This window comes from Camelus ferus, chromosome 1, assembly GCF_009834535.1.
Source record: "Camelus ferus isolate YT-003-E chromosome 1, BCGSAC_Cfer_1.0, whole genome shotgun sequence".
In the NCBI taxonomy this organism is placed as follows: domain Eukaryota; kingdom Metazoa; phylum Chordata; class Mammalia; order Artiodactyla; family Camelidae; genus Camelus; species Camelus ferus.
Window position 1 is genome coordinate 5,235,028 of NC_045696.1, and position 13,472 is coordinate 5,248,499.

Sequence of the window (13,472 nt, forward strand, 5' to 3'; positions counted from 1 at the left end):
AGGCCACGTGGCCTATGTGTGTGTACGTGTGGATCTGTGTTTTTTTTTTGTTTGTTTTTTTTTTGAAATCTTGATGAAATGTACCCCTGACTTGTTTAATGGTCTTTGTTCTGACAAGACAGAAAACCCTGCTGGAAACCCTGCTTCTTTGGAGCAGTTTTTCAGAGTCACTGGGCAGCGGATTCCAGGATAGTCCTCAGTTTGGCTCAAATAATAATGAGACTTATCGACTGTTTACTGATTATTTTCATCAACGAGTCAAAGTGGCACATTTTGGGACAGCAGAGTCCCCTGTCCTTCAGTGCTGTAGGCCAAGTGTGCCTGTTGAGGGATATGCTTGATTTTTGTGGTTTTTTTTTTTTTTTTCATTTTTGGCAAACATACTCGTATTTATACATTGAAATAAAAATTATTCATCATTATGGAAAAATATGTATTAATCCCTCTGATGCTGTGGTTGAGCAAGATGTTTTCCGAAGCCTTTTTGTTGGAATTTATTTAACAAATACCACAGGGCATCACCAGCCCCCCATCAGCTCTCAGTTAGGCGTTTATCCTCAGACAACCAATGACACCCAACAGGAAGTCCAAATGATCCACTGGTTTCTGCATCCTTTCAGGGGACACAACCTGGTCCACAAAAAGGACTCTGTGGGAGAGACTGAGTCAACTCACTAATGATGAAAAAACATGCCTACTCTCCTGAGGCAACTTACTGGGCCGAAAAACATTCCAAAAAAGAGTAATTCGCCAACAGAGCTTTAGGGGACCTCTGAGTTAACTTAGGGAGGTTACCACGGAAGCAAATAAACATACTTCTCCGGGAGAGGTGATAAAAGCTGAGAGCAAACTGCTGTGGGAGGCACGTAGGAGACAGGAATTCTGGAGGAACCATGAGAGACTGGTATCTGAGCTGAATCATAAAGAATGTACAAGATTTTAGTAAACAAAGAGGAAATAAGATATTACAGAATCTGGAAGGGAAGGCAGGGGAGCATATTTAACATTTTCTTTTCTTTCAGACACTTAGCAGGCATCTCCTGGGCACACACAGTGAGTCAAGCCCCGCAGGTGCACAGATCAGGGAAACACGCTACTACTTTCTGAAAGGCTCATAGTCCAGTGCAGTTTCTCAGCACTAGAAGCCAGATTTGGGGATGGATGATTCTTTGCTGCCGGGCTGTCCTATGCATTATCAGATGTTTAGCAACAACCCTGGCCTCTACTCATTGGATGCCGGTAACAGCATCCATATAGTCACTACATAAAATGTCTCCAGGCATCGTCAAATTCTCTTGGGTGGAGGGAGTGCTGTAAAAGGCCCTTAGTTGAGAACTGCTGCTCTAGGGGAGCAAGAGGGACAGTGAGGAGATGACGCAGAGCCCAGTAGTGAGTGCATGATGGAGACGCACAGAGAAGCCCCACCCCCGTCCGGCCCCCAGCAGCCCAAGGGACCAGAGATGGATGCCAGTCAGCAGGACAACAGGATCTGAGTCTTGACAAATAAATGGAGATTGTGAAAATCAAATTTTAGGGAAGAATATTGTTTTTAGGGTAAGAATTATCCAGTCCTATGGAGATGTCCGGTTAGCCCTTACCATTGGATTTAGTGTCCAAGGGAAAGGCAGAAGACCACAGATGAAAACCCAGGGGTCACACGAAGAGGAGGGGATGTTGAAACCCTGGGTTTTAGTGAAATTAGGAGTGAACACCCAGGAGCAGGAGAAATGAGCACAGCAAGTAACAAAATTGTGCCCAAAAGGACCCCTCAAGGGAAACGCCAAAGAAAAGAACAGTAAACCCGGCTGGAATTTTGGAGGTGAGGGACACGGGGAAGCCTCTGGGTTTTGTCCAGAGGCCACCTGAGGACCTTCCGTGGAGCTTTCAGAAACCAGAGTGTAAGGGACACACGTGGGACACGAGGCTAAGGCAGCTGCAGAGCTGGCATGGAAGGGGCGTGGGAGGGTGGTGGTAAAGGGTCGTCAGCGTTGAAATAAAAAGCAGATTTGTTTAGCCGAGCAAAGACAAAGCTGTCTCTAAGCCAAGGGAGCAGAACAGGGAGAGGGCGTCCGCTTCATGGTGCCGGGCTTCTGGGGACTCAGCAGCAAGACAACAAATGGGACTTTTCCTTTAAAAGGAAGAGTGTCTGCTTCTGCCGCGGGGTAGGATGTAGCAGTCAGGCCAGCGCTCCTGCTGTGGCAACCACAGCAAGGTGGATAAATTACAGAACTACAATTTCAAGGCATCAGAGAACTGCAGAAGCAATAAGGCCTAGACAAACTAAGATTCCAAACATGGGAAAGTCATTCTCAGATTAAATGATGATGGCCAGCCATTTCTCCCCTTGGGGATGCTCTGTTCCTGGTGGGTGCTGAAGATCAGGACAAGCAGAAGGCTTCTGTTGAAACAGAGAGAAACAAAGTTTCTAACAGCAAACTAGGCTGCTGTGGCAGCGGGAAATGAGAGGGGCCTTGGGACAGTCTCTGGGTTCCGAGCCACTTGGGAGATGGGGGAGGCTGGCCAAGATCTCTAAACAACTAAGTGACTTTACCTGCATTCTCTTGGTGCTTTAAAGACAAGGGAGTCTGCCTTGAACACAAGGCAGAGCTTCCCTGAAGACATTTGCCAGATTTTGAAAACTGTGTGTGGAGGTGTGGTGAGTTAAAATACGTTCACAAATGCTTTGACACTCTTCCCTTAATGGAACGAATCTCCCTCCCCTTGAGTGGGGGCTCTGCACAGTGACACAATTCTAGGGAATAGAATATGGCAGACATAATGGGGTGTGACTTTTAAGCTTAGGTCATAGAGACATTGTGACTTCCATCTTGCTCTCTCTTGAATCACTCCTTCTGGGGGAAACCATCTGCCATGTCATAAGGATGCCCAAGTGTCCTATAGAGAGGCTACACTGTGAAAAAGGGGCCTCTGGCCAACAATCAGAGAGGAAAAAGAGGGCACAGGTCAACAGCCAAGTAACCAAGCTTGCAAGCAAATCTCTTGGCTCCAGTCCAGTCTTGATCTTGATGGCAACACCAGCCAACATCTTGACTGCAGCCTCAGGAGAGAACCTGAGCCAAATCACCCCACTAAGTGGCTCCTAAATACATGACCCACAGAAACTGAGACAATAATGCTTGTCTTCTTAAGCTTCTAAGTTTGGGGTAATTAGTGATGCAGAAATAGGTAAAGTTAAAGAGCTAAATTGAAAAACCTCTGAAGGGCAGAACTGAACTTTCTGGTCTTTCGGGGCTAAGATAAAGACTTATTAGGTTGTGGATCAAAAGCCTGAAGCATGGTAAGCCAGATGTAAGCTGAATCTTACTAAAATTGCAGCTCAGCCCCTAACTCAGCTCAATCTTGGTTATACCAAAGTGATCAGCCTCTTATCTTCTCTGCTTAAAGAGGGGGAAAAAAAAAAACAAGTCTTTTGGGAGGAAGATAACATCAGCTGGAGTGTCTACTGTTCTTTTATAAATCATATGAATTTTTAAATCAGGTATGTAAAGAGAGAAGACCTATGACTAATAATCAGTAGAAAAAACATTCAATAGGAGTAGAAACACAGATAAGCTAGATATTGGAGATGGCAATCAAGGATTTTAACCTGATTAATATGTTTCTTTAAATGAAGGGAAAGAATCATAATATAGACAAAAAGATAAAGATTTTTTCCAAAGAACTTATGTTCATAAAATATCAAACAGACATCCAAAACTTTTAAAAGTATAATGTCTCAAGTTGAGATAATAGTGGATAGGCTAACAGCAGACTGGACATGCAGAACTTAGTATTAGTAATTTGGAAGAAAAGCCAGTAGAAATTGTCCAAATTGCAGACAGAAAAAAATAGTGGGAAAAACAAGTAAGAGCATAAATGACATATGGAATACTCTCAGAAGTTCCAACATACATACATTTCGTGTCCCACAGAGGAGAAAATTGGGCAGAAGTAACAATTAATGGCTGAGAATTTTGCAGCAATGAAAAAAGGAAGAGAGATATTTTCTCTTCTGAAATATTAATTAGCAAGAGAGAAGAGAGGATGAAGAGGAATTCTGAAACTGAGGTGTAAGAAGCTGTGTCTTCTCAGTGAAGCAGGGCACAAGTTCACCTTCAGAGTGAGGCAGTTTTAGAAAGTAAGTATAACTGAAGAGAACAGAAAAGGGTAGATCATCCACTGTGGGCAATTCACTAGGGAATTAACTAGAATAATTGATAAGAAATGTCAAGTAGCAAGGCGGCCTCAGTTGAGGTTATATAAAATAATTTTGTGATGAGAGTAATGAATTTTATTGAGTATCTTTTTCTAATAGTATCTAAAAGCTCACCATCGAGACTATAAAAACATGTGCGTGTTCATGGGCACACACACACACACACACACACACACACACACAAGAATTTTATCAATGTTAGACAAAAGCAAAATGGGTGATGAAGAAATCAAGCAGATATTGAAACTAAGGACACTAGTAAGGGAACAGTTAAAATGGAAAATGGTTGATCATCTCAGCCAGACCAAGTGGGGAAACTAGTAAAAAATGATTGAAGGACTGGGAGAAAAGGGGGGAGGTTGTAAGCTGCTGGTTTGATGGAGGAAAAAAGGACATTTGGAGTGAGACAGAGGAAGAGACCAACGGTTGCAGCCATGGTGAGGAATGCGCCTTCCTTGAAAATAGAGTAATTCTGCACGATTATAAGACCCAGAAAAAGGCCATGAACAAGTTTCTGAAATGAAATGCAAATGAAGAACACTGATGTCAAGACGGGTGAAAAACTGAAGCCAACAGTCTCTTCATTTCCTTAGATCTGAGTTAAAAACCCAGCTCAGAGCCCTACAGCCTCCCCTATACTTTATCTTCTCCCACGGTTTCCTACCTTCCGCTAAAATGCAGTGTTTTTGCTGGGATTTTTCATTAAGTTCTAACTTTTAATAAAAGTTTCATGCTGCAAGTTTCCTTGCTGACATGAAGCCATCTTTTTAAATGTCTAGTCAAACTGTTAAATATAAAAATATAGACATAACATTCTTTGAAAAGTCACCCTATATAAATGCCCATCTATTTGCTTTTCAAGCCCCCGCTAAAGGTAACATACAAACTTACAGAATTTGAACTTCCCCCAAATCCACTGGCTCTTGAAATTCAAGGTGGAAAACATCAGGTCAGCGTTTTTCAAAAAGAGAAGCAAGTCAGAACAGCCAGCTCAGACCGACAGCTCAACTGCTCCATAGAACATCAGCACTGATAGAAGCAGATTGTTGGGACAACTCAGAGGAAAGGTGACTTGGAAAATGCAACAAAGATGTCTGTGCCCTTAGCCCCACAGCCTCCCCTCTACCCTCACTTAACAGTTTGTTAATGCAGCCTGCACCGTGGAAAACAATATGGAGTTTTCTCAAAAAACTAAAAATAGAAACTACCATATGACCCAGCAATTCCACTCCTGAGTAGATATTTGAAAAAACCCAAAGCACTAATTTGAAAAGATACATACACCCCAATGTTAGTAGCAGCACTATTTATAATAGCCAAGATATGGAAGCAACTGAAGTGGCCACCAACAGATAAATGGATAAAGAAAATGCAAGATACGTATATCTCACAATGTGTGCACACACGCACAGTGGAATACTATGCAGCCATAAAAAAGGAATGAAATTTTGCCATTTGTAGCAACATGGATGGACCAGGCAGGCATTTTGCTAAGTGAAATTAAGTCAGACCGAGAAAGACAAATACTGTATGATATCACTTGTATGTGGAATCTAAAAAACACAACTAGTGAATATAACAAAAAAGAAGCAGACTCAGATCTAGAGAAGAAACTAGTGGTTACTAGTGGGGAGAGGGAAAGAGGGAGGTAATACAGGGGTGGGGGATTAAGAGATACAAACTATTAGGTATAAAATAAGCTACAGAGATAAACTGTTCAACACTGGGAATAGAGCCAATATTTTATAATGACTATCGATGGAGTATAACCTTTTAAAATTGTGAATCACTAAATTGTACACCTGTAACTTATATAATATTGTACAATAAATATAATTCATTTCTTAAAAAAAAGAAGGAAAAGAAGAATTAATGCTGCCTGTTTGCCTAATGGTGATCTATACCTTGTGGAGCTACAGGTGATAATTTGTGAGAAATTAGGGCTGACGTGTGCTGCAGGTATGTGGCTGTAAGGCACCTGAAGCATCAGTTAACTCTCCAAGGCTTGTTAGATGCCTCTTGAAATGGAGCTCCGTGATTTAATCACGCATCCATAGACATGACTTCAGCCTCAGATGAACTTAACCCTGAGACCCACAGAGGTGTTGCCTCTTTCCATGAAACTTAATTTCTCACCATGGTTTCTTTAAATTGAGGCTTATAGGCTAAATACACCTTTAAAGCCAAGGACAAAGTTAGTGGACTCACATAATTTTTAAAAATACTATTTCCATTTTGTTTTATTCTACCATGCACCATAATTCCCCAATGTCAAAACTTATTTTTAAAATCTATTTTGCACTGTTTATTGAGAGTGCTAAAACCAGAAAGAAACTGATTTTTCATAAGCTTGATTTCATTTCCATGACACTGGCTCGCAATCCTAAGTTTTAAAGACATTAGTAAGCTTCCAGAAATAGTTCCTAGAACAATAGCCAAGAGAAAACAGCCACTTTTTGTCAGCAGGAAGCCTGACTATCCTTGGATACACTTTTTTCTTTTTTTAGTATAATAAATTCATTTTACAAAATTCACTTTGGATTTGGGACTTAGTAACAGAATGCTACAGCAAATCTAATGGAAATTTATAAGAACCAACATAAAGGTTGTCCTAACTCTGCACCAAAGTGACTGATACAAGATTTTTAGTTTCTTAAACCTGTTCTTCCCACTAATAGGAGGTAGTGTGTTCTGATCTCCCTTTAAGCTCTTCTTTTCCAATTTAGAGCCTTTGTGTGGCATAATTTCAACAATATTCAAAAACTGTTGCTCTCTCTTCTGTACCTTGCAAAGGCTCAGTAAGATCAGTGAATAAATCCCCAAAGAAACCATCACCTAAATTACTGATCACTTTGCAAGCAAAGTATTTTTTATGTTGGCCTTCCCAAGTAAAAAGTTCAGTGGCAAACCTGTGAGTTAAAACCCCACAGCGTTTTAGCTTTCTGACCATTCTGCTTTTTGGAGAAAAGGTTACAGAGCCTGTGACACTAGCCCGCTGCATCTCGCCAGGTGGCTTCTAGTTTTAGCAATAAGCACTTTAAATTTTCTCTGAGAGCATCCTTCATAGCTGCTCCAGAGGTAGCTGGGAGAACCAAGTATCTCTTACATCTTCACATTTTATAAACTGTCACTTCCTCTTTAATGTCTCTATTTTAACACAATTCCTTAGAGCTGTAGCCTGAACCAGCCATATCTGAGGGCTACGCACGAGAACCCTGAACTCCAGGATTCAGAAAGAAAGGGAAAGAAAGTAACAAAACACAGAGCCATCTTCCCTGAAGACTGGCTTTCTTCCCTGGTGGGTGATTTACAACGCAAACACTGGCGAATAGCACAGACGTGTGTGTGAGTTTTGAGGCTAGAACACCAGCTTGCAAACCAATCTCAGGCCTTTGAGCCTGTCATGTCTTAGGCTGAACATGACATTAAATTTACCTTGGAGTTTTCTCCTCTACAGTCGCAGAAATGAAATCCAAAAAGAACTTGCAGAACTTGAGTTTCAAAGCAGATTTTCTCTGCAATGCAAAAACACCCCAAGGTGCTCTGTTACGAGGTGTTGGACACGGCTAATTCTCTCAGGCAGCATTCATTCAGCAAAAATTCACTGAGTGTTTGCAAAGGTGCCAGATACTGAGCAGGGCCCATGGTTCCCCACACCTCTCCCGGGTCTGCTGTGTTGGTCCTCTGTCTTTGTATTCTAGAATATTCAACCCCCTTCTGAGGCCCATTCAGGGGGACCCCATTCAATTCACAGCTGAACCAGAAGGCTGTATTAATACGTAGATCCAAGAATGAAAAAAACAACAACACTGTGGTGGGGAACTGTGAATATGTCTGTTCCAGATAAGACCCTACTTCGTGCTGGTGCCAGATGTGGGTGTCTTGCAAATGAGAAAAGGCAGGGGGCCTGATCCTTGTCGTTACATAATTAGTAATCTCAACTTGCAGAAGAGGACACAGGAGACAACTGACAAACAACTTTACAAAAATAGACAAGGAGGGAGGGTCTAGCTCAGTGGTAGAGCCATGCTTAGCACGCATGAAGTCCTGAGTGCAATCCCCAGTACCTCCATTCAAATTTTTTTTTAATAAATAAAAATATTAAACCTAACTACCTCCCCCCGCAAAAAAAAAAAAATAAAAAATTAACAGAAGAAAAAGTATGACGCATCACAGGACATGCTGGGCATATACTAAGTATGGGCAGCCTGGACAAGGTAATTCACACAGTGGTACGTCCAGAGACCAGTCCAGACGTTGACTGTCAGGAGAAAACCATGACTCAGACGTCAGCAAGGACGGAGGGGCCGGAGTCTCCTTGAGGAGCAGCCAGCGGAAAACCCAGAAGAGATGGAGAAAATGGAGGATGCCAGTCAGGGGGTCCCAGATAGAGCTACACCTGGTTTTCCAGAGCAGAACCAGCTCAGGGCATAGAACTCAAAGACCATTGCAGGGCAAGCTGCTATTTCTGGGATTTTCATATGTATCTTAACCTCCCCCTTCCAAGAATTTTGGCCCAAGGAGTGACCGAGAGTTGACAGGGTGTGTCCTGACGGTGGCCCAGCCCTTTCACAAGAGCTCTGTCCCTCTGTGGCCCAATGATGTAAAGATACCAGAACCTTCTCAGAACACAGAAATCCCTTCAACACCTGACTCTACGGGTGGTCTGCTGGTCGGGAGTTCGAACATGCTCCGGATTCTCTACCTGGTCTGTTTTTCAGACCCAGAGCCCCACTGCTCCAGAACATTCCTGACAGGACACCCACCACTGCTGGGCTGCGTAGCCTGCATAACAAAGTGGCACATTTAATATTAATAGACTTTCTGTTTCGTTCATTTGCTGCTTAATGACCTACTGGAGACAATCTTCAGAACTTTTAATATGTCAGATTAGCTGTACTCCATTGACTTCCAGCCCGTTCTTTCTGGGAAATATTTTTACAGATTCATTAGTCAATCATCCAGTCTCTGTGGAGGCAATATATTTTCCAGATATGTCATTTTTTTCATTTTTTACTTTTTTTTATTGAAGTATAGTCAGTTTACAATATTATGTCAGTTTCTGGTGTACAGCACGATGTTTCAGTCACACATACACACATAGAAATTCCTTTTCATACTCTTTCATTGTAGGTTACTACAAGATATTGAATATAGTTCCTTGTGCTCTACAGTAGAAACTTGGTGTATATCTATTATTTACATAGTAATTAGTATCTGCAAATCTTGAACTCCCTGTTAAGACCTGGACATTGTCATTCTAAGTGAATATCTCACTTTTGATAGGCACAAGAGACAAGAAACACCCCCAAGAGAAGAGCAGTGATCAGGGCAACTGTATTAACTTCCTGTGGCTGCTGTACTAAATTATTCTCTCATAATTCTGGGGAAGTCCAAAATCAAGGTACGGACAGGGCCATACTCCCTCTGGGGGCTCTAGGGGAGAGTCCAGCCCTTACTTCTTCTCGCTTCTGGAGCTCCTTGTGACAGGATCACTCCACTCTCTGACTCTGTGACCGCGTGGCCGTCTCCTCTCCTGTCCGTATAATCTTCCTCTGCCTCATTCTCTTAAGGACACTTGTCATTGGCTTTGGGGCCACCCAGATAATCCGTTGTGGGCATCTCATCTCAAGATCTTTAACTTACTCACATCGGCAAAGGTCCTTTTTCATAACAAGATGATTTTCACAGGGTCCAGAGCTTAGGAAGTGTACATACCATTTTGGTGACCAACTGTTTTCCAGAGCCTGCGGGGTTCCCCACGATGTGGGATGTTTGGCACCAACATTTGGACTAGCTGGTTACCTTGACTCTGAGAAGCAGACTTCAGAAGACCAACACTCTTAGGCAGGATTAGGCCTAACTAAGATGGAGTGGGTTCTCAAAGTGTGGTCCGCAGACCAGAGTGTCAGCATCACCTGGGAATTTGTTAGAAATGAAAATTCTTGGGCCCCACCCCAGACCGAGCAAATCAGAAACCCCAAGGGTGAGGCTCAGAAATCTGTCTTTATAAGTGCTCGAGATGATTTTGATATACGCATTGCTGGAGACTCACTAGAGTAAGATTTGAATCTTGGCCAAGAGAGAATACAAATTGGGCAAAGGAAAAAAAAAAAAAAAAAACGTCTGGAACTGTGGCTCTCAGCTCTGGCAGCACATTTGAATCATATGAAAAGCACCAATGCAAAAGCACTGAAGTCCAGGCCCCATAACTGGTCTAGGGTGGAACCTGAACCAGGGTGCTTTTCCGAAGCTCTGTGGGTGCGTTTAGTCTGAGCCAGAGCCGAGAACGCCAGCAACAAGACTGAATCCAGGGGCAGCATAACGAGCGCGTGAGTGAATGTGGGAGTTGGAAGAGGTCTGGCTAGCCCCTTGTGCTCCAAGCCACAGAATAAACAAAATTACACTTTCATTTTGAGCTTAAAAAGAATAAAAGACCATATTTCTATGGCCTAGCTACAGCTGGACTACAAAATGTAATTTCAAAAAAAAAAAAAAAAACTGTGGTTACCAGGGAGGAAGTGGGGGGGAAGAATAGGAGTTTGGGATTAATAAATATACATGACTGTATACAAAACAGGTAAAGAACAAAGACCCACTGTACAGCCCAGGGAAGTATATTCAATTCCTTGTAATGAGCTGTAATGGAAAAGAATCTGAAAGTGTATTTATATGTGTGTATGTGTGTAACTGAATCGCTTGTAAATCGACTACACCTCTATAAAAAATAATAATTAAAAAAATACCATAATGCACTTACTAAGTACTAAAAATAATCTACCAATTTAGAAAATAGAACATACAATGTAATTTCAGGGTAATTTGGGAACCAGAAGAATATGAACAGTTTAGGTATGAAACAGGCCCCAAATCAAGACAGAGTAAGGTATGGATTTCATGTGGAAGACGGGTAGGCACCCTGAGTCTTTAGTTGAGGTAGAAGGCTGTATTCTACACTTAATGGCTTGCACTCACTAAGGAAGTACAGCAGGCTGATAGCATGCTCCCCTCTGCCATGTGTCTCCAGCCATCACAGCAGTATTTTGAATACCATCTTTGTCCGCCTACATAAAACCAAAGAGTTATTTCCTTCAGGTGTTCCTTATATGGAGCCTGAGCATTTAAAACCAGAAAGCTGGTGATGAAGATTTGGGAGCCAACTGATGGAAGCTATGGGCATAAACAAGATTATCTTGGAGAGAAGAAGTGAATGCTGAGTGTAGAGCCTGAAGCACGATTCTTCCATTTGTGCTGGTGGTGGAGGTGGGAATGATAGTGGTGGAGGTGGTGCTGATGGTGGTGGTGGTGGTATTGATGGTGGTGACAGTGGTGGTGATGATGGCAGTGGTGAAGGTGATGATGAGAGTGGTTGTGGTGATATTGATAATGATGATGGTGATGGAGATGGTGGTGATGGTGGTGGAGGTGGGGATGATAGTGGTGGAGGTGGTGCTGATGGTGGTGGTGGTGGTATTGGTGGTGGTGATGGTGGTGGTGATGATGGTGGTGGTGGAGGTGATGATGAGAGCGGTGGTGATGATGGTGATATTGATGATGGTGATGGAGATGGTGGTGATCGGTGGTGGAGGTGGTGTTGATGGTGATAGCAGTATTGGTGGTGGTGGTGATGATGGTAAAGGTGGTAGTGGTAGCAGTTGACGTGGTAAGAATGCAGCTGTGCAGGGTCACCTTCCACCCATCCATGGTATTTGCTCCTCTTTTCTGGCAGATGGCTCCTGCCCATTTCATTGTTAGGGATTCAGTCACCTGGCCACATCTAATTGTGAGGAAGGCTGAGAAGTGTAGACTGGCTGTGTTCCCAAAACAAGGAGAAGACAGGCAGGTGAACTGCTAGCTATCTCTGCCACGGTGGCCATCTGGCATCTGGCCTGGCTTTAACCTGCCTCTTCACGCATCAACTCCACCACACAACTCTAAGCTCCCTACACGTCTCCCAAATTGGAATAGCTGCTGGGATCCCCGAAAGTGTTTCCTCGCCCCTGTGGCTGCCGCTCTTGGAATGTGCCTTTCCCTATCTCCACACATTCAGTTTCTGTGCTTTCTTCAAGACCTGTACTTCTCCATGCAAGACTCTCTGGGTTGAAATGTATCTCATCCCCTTCCCATTCCCTGTCTCTCTGTCTGTCTGCCAGAGAACATGCCACTTTTACCTTACTTGTGGGCATATCCATCACCACCATTAAAAATCAAGCTCCTTGCAGACAGATGGTCATGTCTTAACATTGTGCTTAATCAAAGCAGACCTGAAAGGATGGGGTGTACCTAATTACGCCGTTCTCTCTGTGTCCCCGTAGAATCGATGCAATGCCTCCTATAAGCAGGGTACAAAGTAAACTGATGTCAACAGGTGCCCTCAGGTGTCCCTGCCCCCATCCATGGACTGATCACAGGACTCCAGCTCCAAGACGAAATCTTCTGCATCTGCAGAAACTGGGAGCGAATCTGCCAGACCTTTTAGCAGACATATCCCCTAACTAAGCACTTGCCAAGGGCATGGTGAGAAACAGTTTTCCCTCACCTCAAAATCCAGCTAGAGGGAAATTATTTTCTTTCCTATTATTTCTTCTTTCCTTTTTTCTCTTCCCTTCCTGCCTCTCTTCCTTTTTCTTTCTTTTCTCTTTTTTTTTTTTTTTTTTTTGATTCTTTTCTTCCTTCTTCTTACCCATCCTCCATCTTCACTCTTCTCCTGGACTTTAATTCTTTGATAAAATATATCTTTGTCTCTCTATGTACAAGACAATCTGGATCAATAATCATAATGAGGTACGTTACACAGCGTGTTTGCCCCTCTTTGGACTTCTGCAAGCCAGTAGCAAATTTTCCAGAATGGAAGGGGCAGCAGGGAGAGGGTAACCCTGCTCCTTTTCTCCCCACTGGCCATGAATCCAAGGTGTTCTTGCTTACCAAGGTGCTGTGGTGTTCCATTCAGACAAGGTAGTTTGGATCCACTTCAAACAAGCTGCCAGTTGATGTTTTGTAGCTTGATGTGGATTGTGCTAGCACTGCCGAAATGCAGTTCTCTGAGCAGCCAAGATAGAAATAAATCCTCTCACTCAAAAGTCAGTCACTGTGCTTGGGGCATGCTCATCGGGCTACCCTGGCCAGCTTCTGCTCTTGGCAGATGAACTTGTCCACATGTACTTCAGTAAACTTGGGGAATCTGCACCATCATCCTTGTTGATTGGTGTCACCCAGTTACTGACATAGACGGTGAGAACTTCAGCTGTCTCATCAT